A 13,372-nucleotide genomic window follows, 5' to 3' on the forward strand; every position below is an offset into this window, starting at 1 on the left:
TGAACTAAAAATTAAATTTATACAAGAATTTAAAAATAAGTTATAGGAATTGGCGGTAAGTGTACAAAAATTTCATCGAATAAAGGTTCAATTAAAACGTGATAATCTCATTACACATATTTTGAATCATTATTTTGTGGTTTACAAAGGAGAAAAGGAAGCGTATTCAACTAGTGAACCTATTTGTGTATACCCCTTACAGAAGAAATACACAGAATTCAGATATGTCACTTCAAATATATGTCGCCAATCGGAATTATGATCACTAATCTGTTACGAAATTTTATTTTGTAAATAAAACATTCATGTTTAGATAACAAGATCGTGGTCTAAGATGGGACTTTGATTTTAAGTGTGCTGTTTCCTCTATCCAGTGCTTGATCAAAATGTAAATTAGCTGTCATTTTTAAAGGTCAGTTTTTCCCCTGCTTTTCATTACATAATATTATTAAAATTTTCCAATCACACCCATCTTTTATATTTTAGTGCATTTTTAGGTTTCGTAACTTGTTACAGTTAACTATGATTAATGACAAGTGGGAAGATTTATGACTCTTCTTGCAAAGCTTTTTGAAAATCTACTAGATTTTTTACCATTTTTGTTTTATTGCGTCTTATAATTATTCATAAAGTTTGGATCAAATTAGCATTTATAATCATCGTTTACCTTGCACCTTCTTTTGTTTTCTTCAATTTATGACGCATTAATCTGATCTACAGGTTTTAAATTAAAGCAATGATGTACGCGAATATAAACTGTGGAAGAATGTAAAAGAAGAGTAGCAATTTTATGTAACTATTTAATTATCGATATTTACATATAGAAACTATCTGTGTGGGAATGAAGTAGTTCCTGTACGTAAATGAATTAATAGCTTTAGAAGTACCTTACGAAGTATGAATAAAGAATAGCCTTACTAATATGTTACGAACTCTTGTATCCGTGTATTTTAGTTCAATTATAATAAGCATATATTTCATGCACATCTTCACCCATACGTATACTGATTTAAGTTCACCAACGTAATGATAACAAAAGTATTTTTAATGTAGATTTGCCTTACCCTGAGTTGAAAATTAAAAAAAAAAAAAAAATATGTGCAAACACAGAAATAGTTGCAATAATAAATAAGATAATAAAATGTAAAATAGAAAATAAAAGTTGTGATGCGTTAGAATAGATTTTAAAAAAAAATTGCAAATGCTAGATTTTTTAAAGTGAAAACCAGAATCACAGTGCAAAGAACTAAAGATAACGACATATTCTCCCCTCCCCCCAGTTTAACATCCTAATGGCAGAACAGATGCGAAAGTGTTCGCACTATTAATTATATATATATAGATAATTAGTTATTTAGTACTTTTTGTTGAGAAACTAGTATAAAACATATTGTTTCGTTCTGAGGGTTCGAGAATCTGAATTGTTGACAACACTTGATGAAGTGAGAATAAACACAGTTTATTCGTCAGTATTACATAGGTGAGTTCCAAAGACACTTTTACAGTGGGCGAAAAAGCATGCTGGAATAATCATCAGCACAGCCCACAGAAGACAGCTTCACGGCAGAGCACTAAATTACAGTTCCCGATTCGGTTCGATCGCTCTCGGAGTTCAAGACACTACTACTGAACTCGAGTCACTCTCAATACTCTCCACGATACCATCACGACAGACACATTCTTCACGATACACTCTATACTCTTCGTACAGGCAGGGTTTATATAGCTTTTGACTTGCCTTCCAGAACATTCTAGTGCAAATCGGTAAGAATTCCTTCTAGAATGTTGTCGCTCCGTCTACATCATATCGCCGATTTTGTCGCCAAATGGGCGATTTCGCGCCAAATTTGGCAGTCCTTAACATATTTCCGCTTTGGTGGAAATCAATCTTACCGCGACAGGGGATTTCGTAACAATATTTAACAAATTATGCAAGCAACAAGAGTGACAAATTTCACAAATATCCAGTTAAATTTCGTTTTATTGCTAATGGTGACAGTAATCCACAAAATGCTATTAACACTGCCTTTGTTAACATGTTCTGAATTACGAATTAGTTATAGCACAAATACGTCAATAAAATTCAAGACTGTTATTGGATTACTAAACAATATCATAGCTATTAAAACCTTTAAAAGAAATAATATCAAATATACCAATTAACATAATTTTAAAATCCATAAGCTTTAGACAAAATTTTTAAAATGTTAAGTGATTTCTAAGAAATTTTCTCTAATTTAAAAGAATCAATCAATCAAGAAAAATGGAACATTTTCGCCACTGTACACCCTTTCGACAATTACATCAAAACTAAGAGTGAAATTTAGTAGCAATCTGAAGATGGTACACTTGTGTGTTGTTATTTTCGTGACTAATCTCGCTTGTCTCACATCAGAGCGAGCCCACAAAATTCATTGTGGCAAAAATTCAAGTTTGCACCTTTTGTTTACAAGAGTCTTGGGCATATAGTAATGATAGTACGACTTCACTCAGTTTTGAAGAAAAGCACCTCGGGTGAAGCGTCCGATGGTCTTCCAAACCTTTTACCCTATCAGCAACCTCTCGAGAGGACTTTCAGCTCTCCTCATATTTAGAGTGCCCCCATGCGGCACGGACACTATACATTTATAAACATTCAGGCCTTCTCTGGGATTCGAGCCCAGGCTGTCAGTACGGCGGTCAGCGACCTTAACCACTATCTCGGTTGAGTGGCATACCCCTGTGTATTGAAAATGTATGGTATGGGTGTATCATTCGTGTATTTAGAAGCAAACTTCCTGATATATATAAATTGTATCGAAAAATGTGTAGTTTAATTTTCTAGCGCGAGGATCTTTTATTAAGGCGAAGTTTTAAATTATTAATAAATCTAATATCTAACACTATGTAATTTTTTCTTATAATCAGTGTCAGAGAGAAAAAATAAACAGTTGCAAATATTGTTTATTTACTAGTGAGAAAAATAATAATAAACGTATCTGCTTTTTCAAACGAGACAATTTTTTTTCAAGAAACATAAACCGAAAAATGTGATTATTTAGAATTTTTTCTTAGGTAATTAAATTTACCTCAAAATACCGCTTTGTTTCGTTGAATTAATATTGATTTTTCCTAAATAAAATAAAATGCCACATTTACGTAAATAAAAAAGAAGTAAAATAGTACATAGAAATAGCCTTTCTCTTGGTAGTATCTTTTCATGTAGCATTGCATATGTATTTTCTTTGCATCATCCCCCCTCTCCCCACTATGGCAAACGTTACCGAGTTTCCATTTTATAATGCTTCACCATTCCTTTTAAGGAAAGAACCATAAACAAAGATTACGAAATAAAAACAGTAGAAAAATATATGCAAAGAGCGTCTGCAACTGTCCTAAAACGATTTTAGCGTTTGATAGCTACTTGGGTGATTTATCTGCACTTCGGTCTTCGGACGCCTGTCGTGAAACTTTAGTGCATGCAAAATGTGTTGACTAAATGGTTTTGAATAAATTTTACAGAAATAGCAGAAAAACATCAAACCAAGTAAGCAGTTTTTCTTCTTTAATTCCTTTTAGTACCTGAAAAAATCCAAATATCTTTGTTTTGTTTTATTTATTTAATATGATATTGCACGTATTTCTCTCTGAGTGTTGGTATTTCTTTTTCTGATTTTAGTGATATTTATTTTTAAAGCAAAAACTTTATCTTGAAGGTAATCAATATTTTATTTGAAAATGTATGTTACTGAATGAAGCGTGTGTTTACTGAAAACAGACAAAAGTTTATTTTCAATAATTATTTATCATACAATTTTTTTCATTCAAATTAATATGTTATGTTTTCCTATCATACTCTACTCTTTTAGATCGAATCGCTACCGAATGTTTATTTCTATTCACATACGTTTTAAAAGCAAACTTTAATATATCTCTAATCGTCAAAGTAGTATGTTGTGTAAACTTGATGCTTCAAAGTATGCTAAAACATGCTTATACATGAAAATATGTTTGCGTAAATTTAATTCTTCAAAGCACTCTAACATACGCTTTAATGTTTTATCAATCAGTGTTAAAAATATTGATAACACCTTTCTAAGAGTTAAAAAGAAATGAAGTGTGATTGATTTTTAAGACGCCGAACACAGTAATTAATTCGCAAGTAAAATTTGGTTTCCGTTGAATGCACTTCAAACATACTTATATTGAAGACACAATAACACATAGAACAAATACTAATTCAGAAGTCAAACAACAAAAATCAGCATTATATTTTAAAATTTTCAGAGGACTAATTTCGATGGTTTTACCGAACCACTATCCTCAGCAGCAAAAACGCGAATGAACGAGATAGGATATAATGATTAGATAAGAAAGCCTGGACAGAAAATAAACTAGTGGCGCCATCTGTTGATGAAACCAGATCTAAAACATATTTTTTTTAAAAGCCGAAGGCAAAGATGGATTGGAATTAGGATCGTTAACTAGAACAGAAAGATTTTTTTTTTGAATGTGAAATGCCTCTACAGAATCCAGTTCTCCAATGGAAGATATTTTTTGAATAATTTTGGCAGCAGAATATTATTTAGAATCGAATATTTTATAAATTACCTTTTAGCATAACATAGAAATGTAATTTCTAAAATATAATTAGTAACTTAAATAGATACATTAATAGCTTTTCTCAGTAATTAATATTCGTTCCAGATAAGTGTGATTCCGAGTTCCATACTCAAGGACCCCATTCCGGATATGAATACCTGGGGTATTTATAGGATTCCTTGCCAGTGTGGTTTAATTTACAGTGCCCAAAGTAAGACATCGTTAACCTTTTGAAGACGGGATGACCATTATAGTGGTCATAGAGTTCCTCTCTTTGAAAAGACGGGGTTGTCCACTTTAGTGGCCATGTCTTTTTCCCCCATTTTCCAGGCTGAAAAGTGGGATGAAATGTCAAATTTGACGTCCCTGGAGTTTTAACCACTTATCTCTTTCAAAGGTCTTCCTTTTGCGACATAGATGCACCCCTCTGAGAATCCATTAAACTGCACCCAAGAATCTTTGTTGCAAGTAGGAGGTAATTTTTTAAAGAGGGGAAAGCATTCGGTTCAAGATTCCCCGTCCTTTGGTAGATTTTACTGCTACCAAAGCCCCGCCTCAAAAGGTTAAAATTTCGCGTCAAGGAACATGAGGCATATGTTAGAAAAAAGGAAACACAGAAGTAAGTCTTCTGTTGTCCAACATTGTTGGTCCGAAAATCACACTTTAAATTTTTCTACTGCCAAAATTATTCAAGAAACATCTTCCATTGGGAAACTGGATTTTCTTAGAGGCATTTCACATTTAAAAAAAAATCTTTCTGTTCTAGTTAACGATCCTAATTCCAATCCATCTTTGCCTTCGGCCGTTAAAGAAATTATGTTTTAGTTCTGGTTTCATCAACAGATGGCGCCACTAGCTTATTTTCTGTCCAGGCTTTCTTATCTTACCTTATCTAATCATTATATCTTATCTCGTTCATTCGCGCTTTTGTTGCTGAGGATGGTGGTTCGGTCAAGCCATTAGACTGCGTGTGGGATTTTCATCTTTTTCAGTCGATCTATTTAGGTGTAGCAGTATTTCTATATTTGTTCCGCGTAGGAGACGAATTTCGAAATGCTATATCTTGCCAGCCAAAATACGTTTTACTTCGTCAACGTCTATTTATCTGGGATGGTGTTACCTTAAAACCAGAAAATTCAGTTTTTATCCGACTTTGAATTCAAAGGAAAAGCTTTAATGAATTTAAAATATATATATATATATATATATATATATATTATATATATATATAAACTGGTGTATTTCCATCAGCAGCGAGCTCTACTCTAAATAAATGAGCAAAATACAAGCACGATTGCAATTCTCTTCCAAGTAAAAATTTTGCATTTTTAACATGATTTACTTGAAGAAATAATGAAGAATTTATAATATCTCTAATTATTAAATCTTCCCAGTAAATTAGTAATATACAGTAAAGTTGCAGAGTGGTTAGGTTATTTTGGAAGCAGGAGAGATAAAAAATATACAGCGTTTTCGCCGGGAATCGAACCACGGGCCTCTGGAGTGCGCGCCCAGCATGCAGACCACTGCACCACGAAGGCACTCTAAGGCGGCCACGAAGGCGGAAGAAGTACCTTATAAAGTTTATAAATTACCTTTTAGCATAACATAGAAATGTAATTTCTAAAATATAATCATTATTAACTTAAATAGGTACATTAATAGCTTTTCTCAGTAATTAATATTCGTTCCAGATAATGGGACCGATTCAAAAAGATCTAATGAATTTAGATGAGGTATTAAATTTCCTTTTTCTGAAACTTATTTATTCAGGAGTTTTCAGTTTGATCAATTGAATTGTCGCCGATTTAAATACATTTTCTACAGGTTATGTATTTTCAGATTTCAATAATGAATGTCAAATAATATACATAGTCAGCACATATGAATAATTATGTATGCTTATTCTGTCTATTACAGCTCTGGAAATCAATATCTTCCAAAATCCAAGTGATGTAACTGGATAAGTCTAAAAATATCTGAATTATACTGAAAAAATAGCTGCGCCAGTGTTAGAGGAGTGGGTTCATTGGGTAAGAAAATGTACTGAGATTTATCCAAATGAATGTAATGGGACTTTCCCGAGAACAGTACGGAGCAGGACAGTTTTGACGTCCAAACAAAATAACTTTGAAGCATAATTGTACTATTTCGAACAAATAATGTTCTGACCTGGATTTCTTCAATTGCTTCTTTGTGACGTTTACAAAGAAAAATGACCTTATGGCTAGTTCCAATTGTTCTGCCTTCTGTAAAGAGGTCTCTTTAGAGAATATGGATAACGGTTTACTTAAGTTCCATCTAGTGCTTAGTCGTGTTCTCAAAAATAATATCCAGTTTCAGAGATGGTCACGATGAGAAGTTTCATTGTAACTAATTTCGAAGCATACGTTCTGATGCTGCAATTGGTTTCACTTAGAGGAGTTCACTTATTAATGTTATAGATTTGAAAAAAAAAAAAAAAAAATGGTTGTTTTAATTATGAAAAAAATCTCGTAATCTATCGCTTAATTTTACTTTTATAATCGTTGAACTGTTTAATAGCTTTCGGTTTAACTTTTTTTTAAATGAATAATTTCGATAATTTGTTAACGGATAATTACTCGTCTAAAAATTTCCTTTCGATAGTTCAACAAACGCCCATTTATTTTTACATGCAACATGCAACAATAGTTCTGGCCTCATCAGTGCCTGAATGGTTAAGAATGTCGAATACTGGTAGTTTGAGCTGATTTTGAACTATATATCTATATACAGATACGTATACAAGCAAGTGATACTAGTTAAATCACTGGTGGCAAGTTGACTAAAAGGCAAATTGACTACATTATAAAATAAGTTGATTAAAAGTACAGGTTGACTAAAAGTTGTTAAGTTGACTAAAAGGTATATTGACTACATTATAAAATAAGTTGACTAAAAGTTGTTAAGTTGACTAAAAGACAAATTGACTACATTATAAAATAACAAATAGAAGAATATTCTTTGCTGTTTTTCAAGACGCAGCTGAAAAGTGTTCAACTGATCCACGTTTCTGAATTATACCTGGATGATTGTCAAAGTATATTCATGAAATGAATCAAAAAATGCGAATGAAAAATAAGAGAAATTTGAAGTAATTTAAAATAGTAATGAAAATTCATTAACATTCCTAATGTAAAATTATGCCTTTAAGAATTAATTAATTTTCTTAATTATTTAAATAATTTTGCAGCACACTGCGCGACTTTAATAATTAATATGCTTAATTTTATAATTTTTAGCTCTTGATCATTTATTAGGTTGGTTAATAAGTTCTGGCGGGTTTTTTTTCTTTTCTTTTTTTTTTTTTTTCTTTAAATTTGGGTTTCTACAAAAATAAACAAGAAATTAACAACAACAAATCAATCAATAATATATTCTCATTGATCTTTACAACTTTTTCCCAACGTTCAACAAGCTGTTCAATGCCTAGACTGGACCCACCAGAGGCCGAGCGGTAAAGTCGCTGAACACTGGTAGTTCGGTCCGAGGTTCGAGTTTCGCGAACGGGCCGGCTGCATGGGCGTTTTCGTGGTTTCCTCCATGTGTAACGTGTATACGAACTACTTTGCCTTTGAAAGTCCTCCACGAAAGCATTCCTCCCCTTCCGCAGATAACCCTCGAGGCTTTGCCATAATCACACACACTCGCTTAATGCCTAGACAGAAGAAATCACTGTTTTTAATAGCTTAAACCAATTTCGAACCGATCTAAGAGGCACCACGTTTTTGCCATAAACTTTACAAATCCCTTAAAGAACTTCTGTGGCTTTTGGCACGTGGATTAAACGCAAAAAGCAGGTATCAAAAATGCTCTTTTTCGTCTATTTCATTTTAATGACTTGAAAAGACCCAAAAAAATATATCAACTTAAAAGAAACTAAACACATTGTTTTGTAGAGCACATAATTCTATATCATAAAAAGCATTGCCAAAACATTTTAATTTTTTTCTGAAAATTTTTACTTAAAAAACTCCAGAACTTATCGGCCAGCCCAATATGTAGCATTTCTGAATTTTTAAAGTAAATTTTTGTCGACTTTGTGAGCTCCTTAAAACAGACGATTAGAAAGTACGATCATAAATTATTGAATATATTTAGGATTTCAGAAAACACCTTCACGAAGTACCGTCTGAAGCGATATTAGCAAAAATCATGTCAAAAATGTTTACAAAATCCAGGAATATTTATAGAAAGAATATCTTCCAGGACATATTTGGAAGTAAAATATTATATTGAAATGTGGGATTACCCCTATAGCCGGAAACGTTTAGTAACTTTATTTATAATGGAATGTGTAGAAAAACTTTATGTATTATATGCATATAAACTTTATACATACACACAAATTAGATGTAACTCCTACATTAACAGTGCTCACCAGCGGCTGAGCGGTAAAGACGCTGAACACTGGTAGTTCGGTCCGAAGTTCGAATACGGCGAGCGGGCTGGCTGCATGGGCGTTTTCGTGGTTTTCCCCATGTGTAACGTATATACGAGTCAGTTTCCCTTAGAAAGTCCTCCACGAAGGCATCCGTTCCTTTAGGCAGATAGTCCTTGTGTGCTTTGCCATAATTGAAAAATAATACCAAGTAGGCGGCTGATCGCTTTAGTTGTCAATTTTTTTTAAGCAGTAATATAAAACAAAATGTATCGCAATCCCTAACACTCTATTGGGAATTCTAAAAAAAATGTGCTGCTTTTAAATATTTTGGTATTTTGATCTTGGATTTTGTAAGCGATGCTAAATATAATAAAGCTAAAATAGAAAGAAAAACTTGTTAGCAGGAATGAGTCCAAGAGCAGATTGATAATCTGTGATGCTCAGGGAAAGCATAAAAATTCTTAACAAATTCTCTAGCGCAAAATTAAAAATCTGAATCCTTTTCTTCTATTTTTCTTTCTTTCTCTTTTACTTTTAATTCTTAATTTTCTTCTTAATTTATTAATTAATTTTACTTTTTAATTTTTGCGTTTTTGATTTTTTTCATTAAGATGTAGAAAGCACTATTTTTTGGTCCTTTTTATAAATTTTCAAATTTTATTTTACGAAACTGAGTACTTGCTGGATTCGCTATCCAAGCATTATTTACTTGGAATCACTATTCAAGGCTCTAAAATATGCTTGCATAATTTTTGAAAGTCTTCTGCATTATTATGTTACCTTCTGCATTATTAGGCAATACATTAATTGCAACAGTAATTTTAAAAGAAAATCTGAAATGTTTCAGATTTTTAAATTGCGTCCAAAGGGGCGCTCTTTCAACACTTTGTGTGTTACCTGTATTTATTAAATGTCATGTTCTTTGCACTTAAACCAATCGTAAAATAATTTTAAAATGAGCGTATCTTTAAAATTACCGATACAGAGTCTCGCGCGCAGGAGATAAAAATGTCCTTTTTTTTTTATTGTACAGTGTTGCCATTGCTCACTTTGGAATCGTTTAGCTTGCTAATCAAAAATTCGTTGAAGTGTTACAAAATATGAAATCTGTAATAAAACAAATTTGAAATTCAAATTAGGTCTTCCACATGCCCGTATACCATGGAAGACTACGTTATTCAAATTTTGATGGCTTTAGGTATCGTTGTTTTATCACAATACGAGAAACATGCATACATTCATGCAGATTCTTCATTATTTAATTTAATTAACTATAATACAGGACAATAAGATTTGGTGGCAACAATTTGAAAAGTGAAACAACGCTTACTGGGAAGCGACAGGAAATGATAAAACGAAATTAATAGTCCTTGTTTGCAAATTGCCCCTTTGGACTAAAATCATAGAGAAGCTCTCAGATACTCATAGAAAATAGGACTAATAATCATAGAAATAATAATCATAGGACTAGTAATCACAGAAAAGCTGAAATAATAAATTAGTATTAAAATATTTTTATTTGGTAAATTAAAGCAAATAATATTATGCTAAATCATAATTTAACATAATTTATGTTATTATTTTATACCCAATAAAGAAACAATAACATGAATTGTAAAGAAAGACAATTCACCGTTAATATAATTTTGCAAATTAAATGCAGTTCAACCTAGCAAGTCACGAGAATTTATAAAAACACACCAAATCTAATAAGCACAGAACAAATATCACCGTCCAACAAAAGAATTCCTTCAACAAGCCAAACACAAATCGAAACGATATCATTCAAAGAAACGAAAGAGAAAACGAAACACAATCAGATCAATCTTCAGTTCCTAGTACCAATGATCCTCAGCAAAACCACTTCTTGGAAGCTGAGACGGTTTGGCTTTTTATATGTTCTCAAAGTTTTTAGAAAGAAGCCCTGGAGAACTGCAACAATAAGAAGAAAAAATAATATCGTCAGAAAATTACAGTAGAGAATACGTGTACCTACAGGAAACGAAATAAACTGAAACACTTTCTCCCAGAAGTAGTCAGATAACAAATAAGTCACCTCTCGAAAAAAAGAAGACAAATAGATCGGGAAAGTCATTTCTTTCGCTGTCTTTCTAATTTATGTAAGAAAACACGCTTGACTATATGTTTATTTCCGACACCTTTGTAGAGAGTAGGCTAATTTATTATTCACCAAAAAACTTGTTCAGTTATCATTAATTATTAAACGTACATGTCGCAAATTTCAAGATAATTTACACGAAACAAAAAGGTGCATTATCACCAAAATGCAAAATTTAAATCTGGTATTTAAATATACATTCTGCACACAAAAATGGGCCAGTTATATATCCCCGCTTCTACTAGGTTCGATTGACGAAATTTAACTTCCCTTTTTCGTGTCTCGGATTGCGACTTAGGATATATATTAGATTTATATATAGCGATTGTTCAAACATAGGTATTTTGACACAAAATCTGAGTGTTTAGTCCAAAGAGACAATTTGCCCAGAAGGACTCTTAATTTCGTTTTTGCATTTTGCGTTGATTCACTAGAAGCGTTGTTTCACTTTTCAAATTATTGCCACCAAATATTATCGCCCTGTATTATATTTAAAGAAATTAAATAATGAAGAATCTGCATAGATGTATGTATATTTCTCGCATTGTGATGAAACAACGGTACCTAGAGCCATCCAATTTTGAATAATGAAATCCTCCTGCGAATATGGGGATCTGGAAGAACAAATTTGAAATTTGGAACTTGTTTTATTGTCGATTTCATATTTTGTAAAACTTTAACGAATTTTTGATTAACAAACTCAAGGATTTCAAAGTGATCAATGGCAACGTTGTACAGAGGAAAAAAAAAAATCTGAAATGTTTCAGATTTTAAATTACGTCCAAAGGGGCGTTTTTTAACATTTTGTGTGTTACCTTTCTTTATTAAATATCATGTTCCTCGCACTTAAACCATAAGATCCAGTGCAACAGCAATATCGCAAAATAGTTTTAAAACGAGCATATCTTTAGAATTTCCGATACAGAGACTCACGCGCTGGAGATAAAAATGTTTTTTCTGCACAACGTTGCCATAGCTCGCTTTGAAATCCTTGAGTTTGTTAATCAAAAATTCGTCAAAGTTTTAAAAAATAGGAAATCGATCATAAAACAAATTTCAAATTTCAAATTTGGTCTTCCACATGCTCATATTCGTTGGAGGATTACGTTATTCAAAATTCGATGACTCTATGTACCGTTGTTTTATCACAATACGAGAAATATACATACATTTATGCAGATTTTTCATTATTTAATTTCTTCAAATATAATGCAGGACTCTAACATTTTGTGGCAACAGTTTGAAAAGTGAACCGACGTTTATGAGTCCGACGCAAAATGCCAAAACGAAACTAATAGTCCTTCGGGATTCAAATCCCTTTGGACTAAAAAAAACATTTTTATCGCTAGCGCCCGAGACTGTGTATCGGGAATTTTAAAGATATGCGCATTTTAAAATTATTTCCCCATATTGAACTGAATTTTATGATTTAAGTGCGAAGAACAAGATATTTAATAAATAAAGGTAACACACAAAATGTTAAAAAACGCCCCTTTGGACGTAATTTAAAATCTGAAACCTTTCAGGTTATATTTTTTTTTAATTTGAATTTTTTTTAATAATCAGAATTTTATTTTCATATTCCGATTCTACGAATCAAATAATGCCAATACGCCACGTTTTGTAAAAATCGCAGGAGTAGATTTTAAAAAATTACCTCTCAAATTTGTATCTCCTTAATTTGAATTTAATTTGATATATTGTTGTGTCCCTCACTCTTATTCTACTAAATGGATTTTGCAGAAACTAGTGAACTATTAAATCACATTATGGTTCGGCTACGCGGGACTTGACGTTGAAAGGGACAATTCTCAGAACCTGCACAATTCCAAGAAACCCACGTAGCTAGGTTACCATTTTCACTTACTACAAAGACCTGAACGCCAAACACTAATCGATTATCGCTCAGATTGGCATTACGTGAGGCTTTAGAAGAACAACTTTCGTCTGATTTGTTGACTCTACCCGGAACATTTTCGATGAGGTTTGAAAAAATCCTCCCCAGCCGCAACATAGTTTCCGTAGCTAGACAGGACTTCGCTTCCGGCGGGGCTCTTTTTTCCTAAGAATCGTCCCGCTTAAACCAATGCTACCAGAAACTCGTTTCTCGGAAAAGTCCCGTCTAACAGGGACTGCACTTATGTGTGATAACCTCTTTAAGCGACGTATCGCTGAGTTCAAATAAATGAAGACGCAGACTCAAGAACGGTTAAGTATCCTTTATTTCACTCAAAGTAAGATGAATAGTTGGCTCCATTCTCGGGCTT

This window comes from Stegodyphus dumicola, chromosome 1, assembly GCF_044657685.1.
Source record: "Stegodyphus dumicola isolate Sdum_Otavi_A_Nest chromosome 1, ASM4465768v1".
NCBI classification, from domain to species: domain Eukaryota; kingdom Metazoa; phylum Arthropoda; class Arachnida; order Araneae; family Eresidae; genus Stegodyphus; species Stegodyphus dumicola.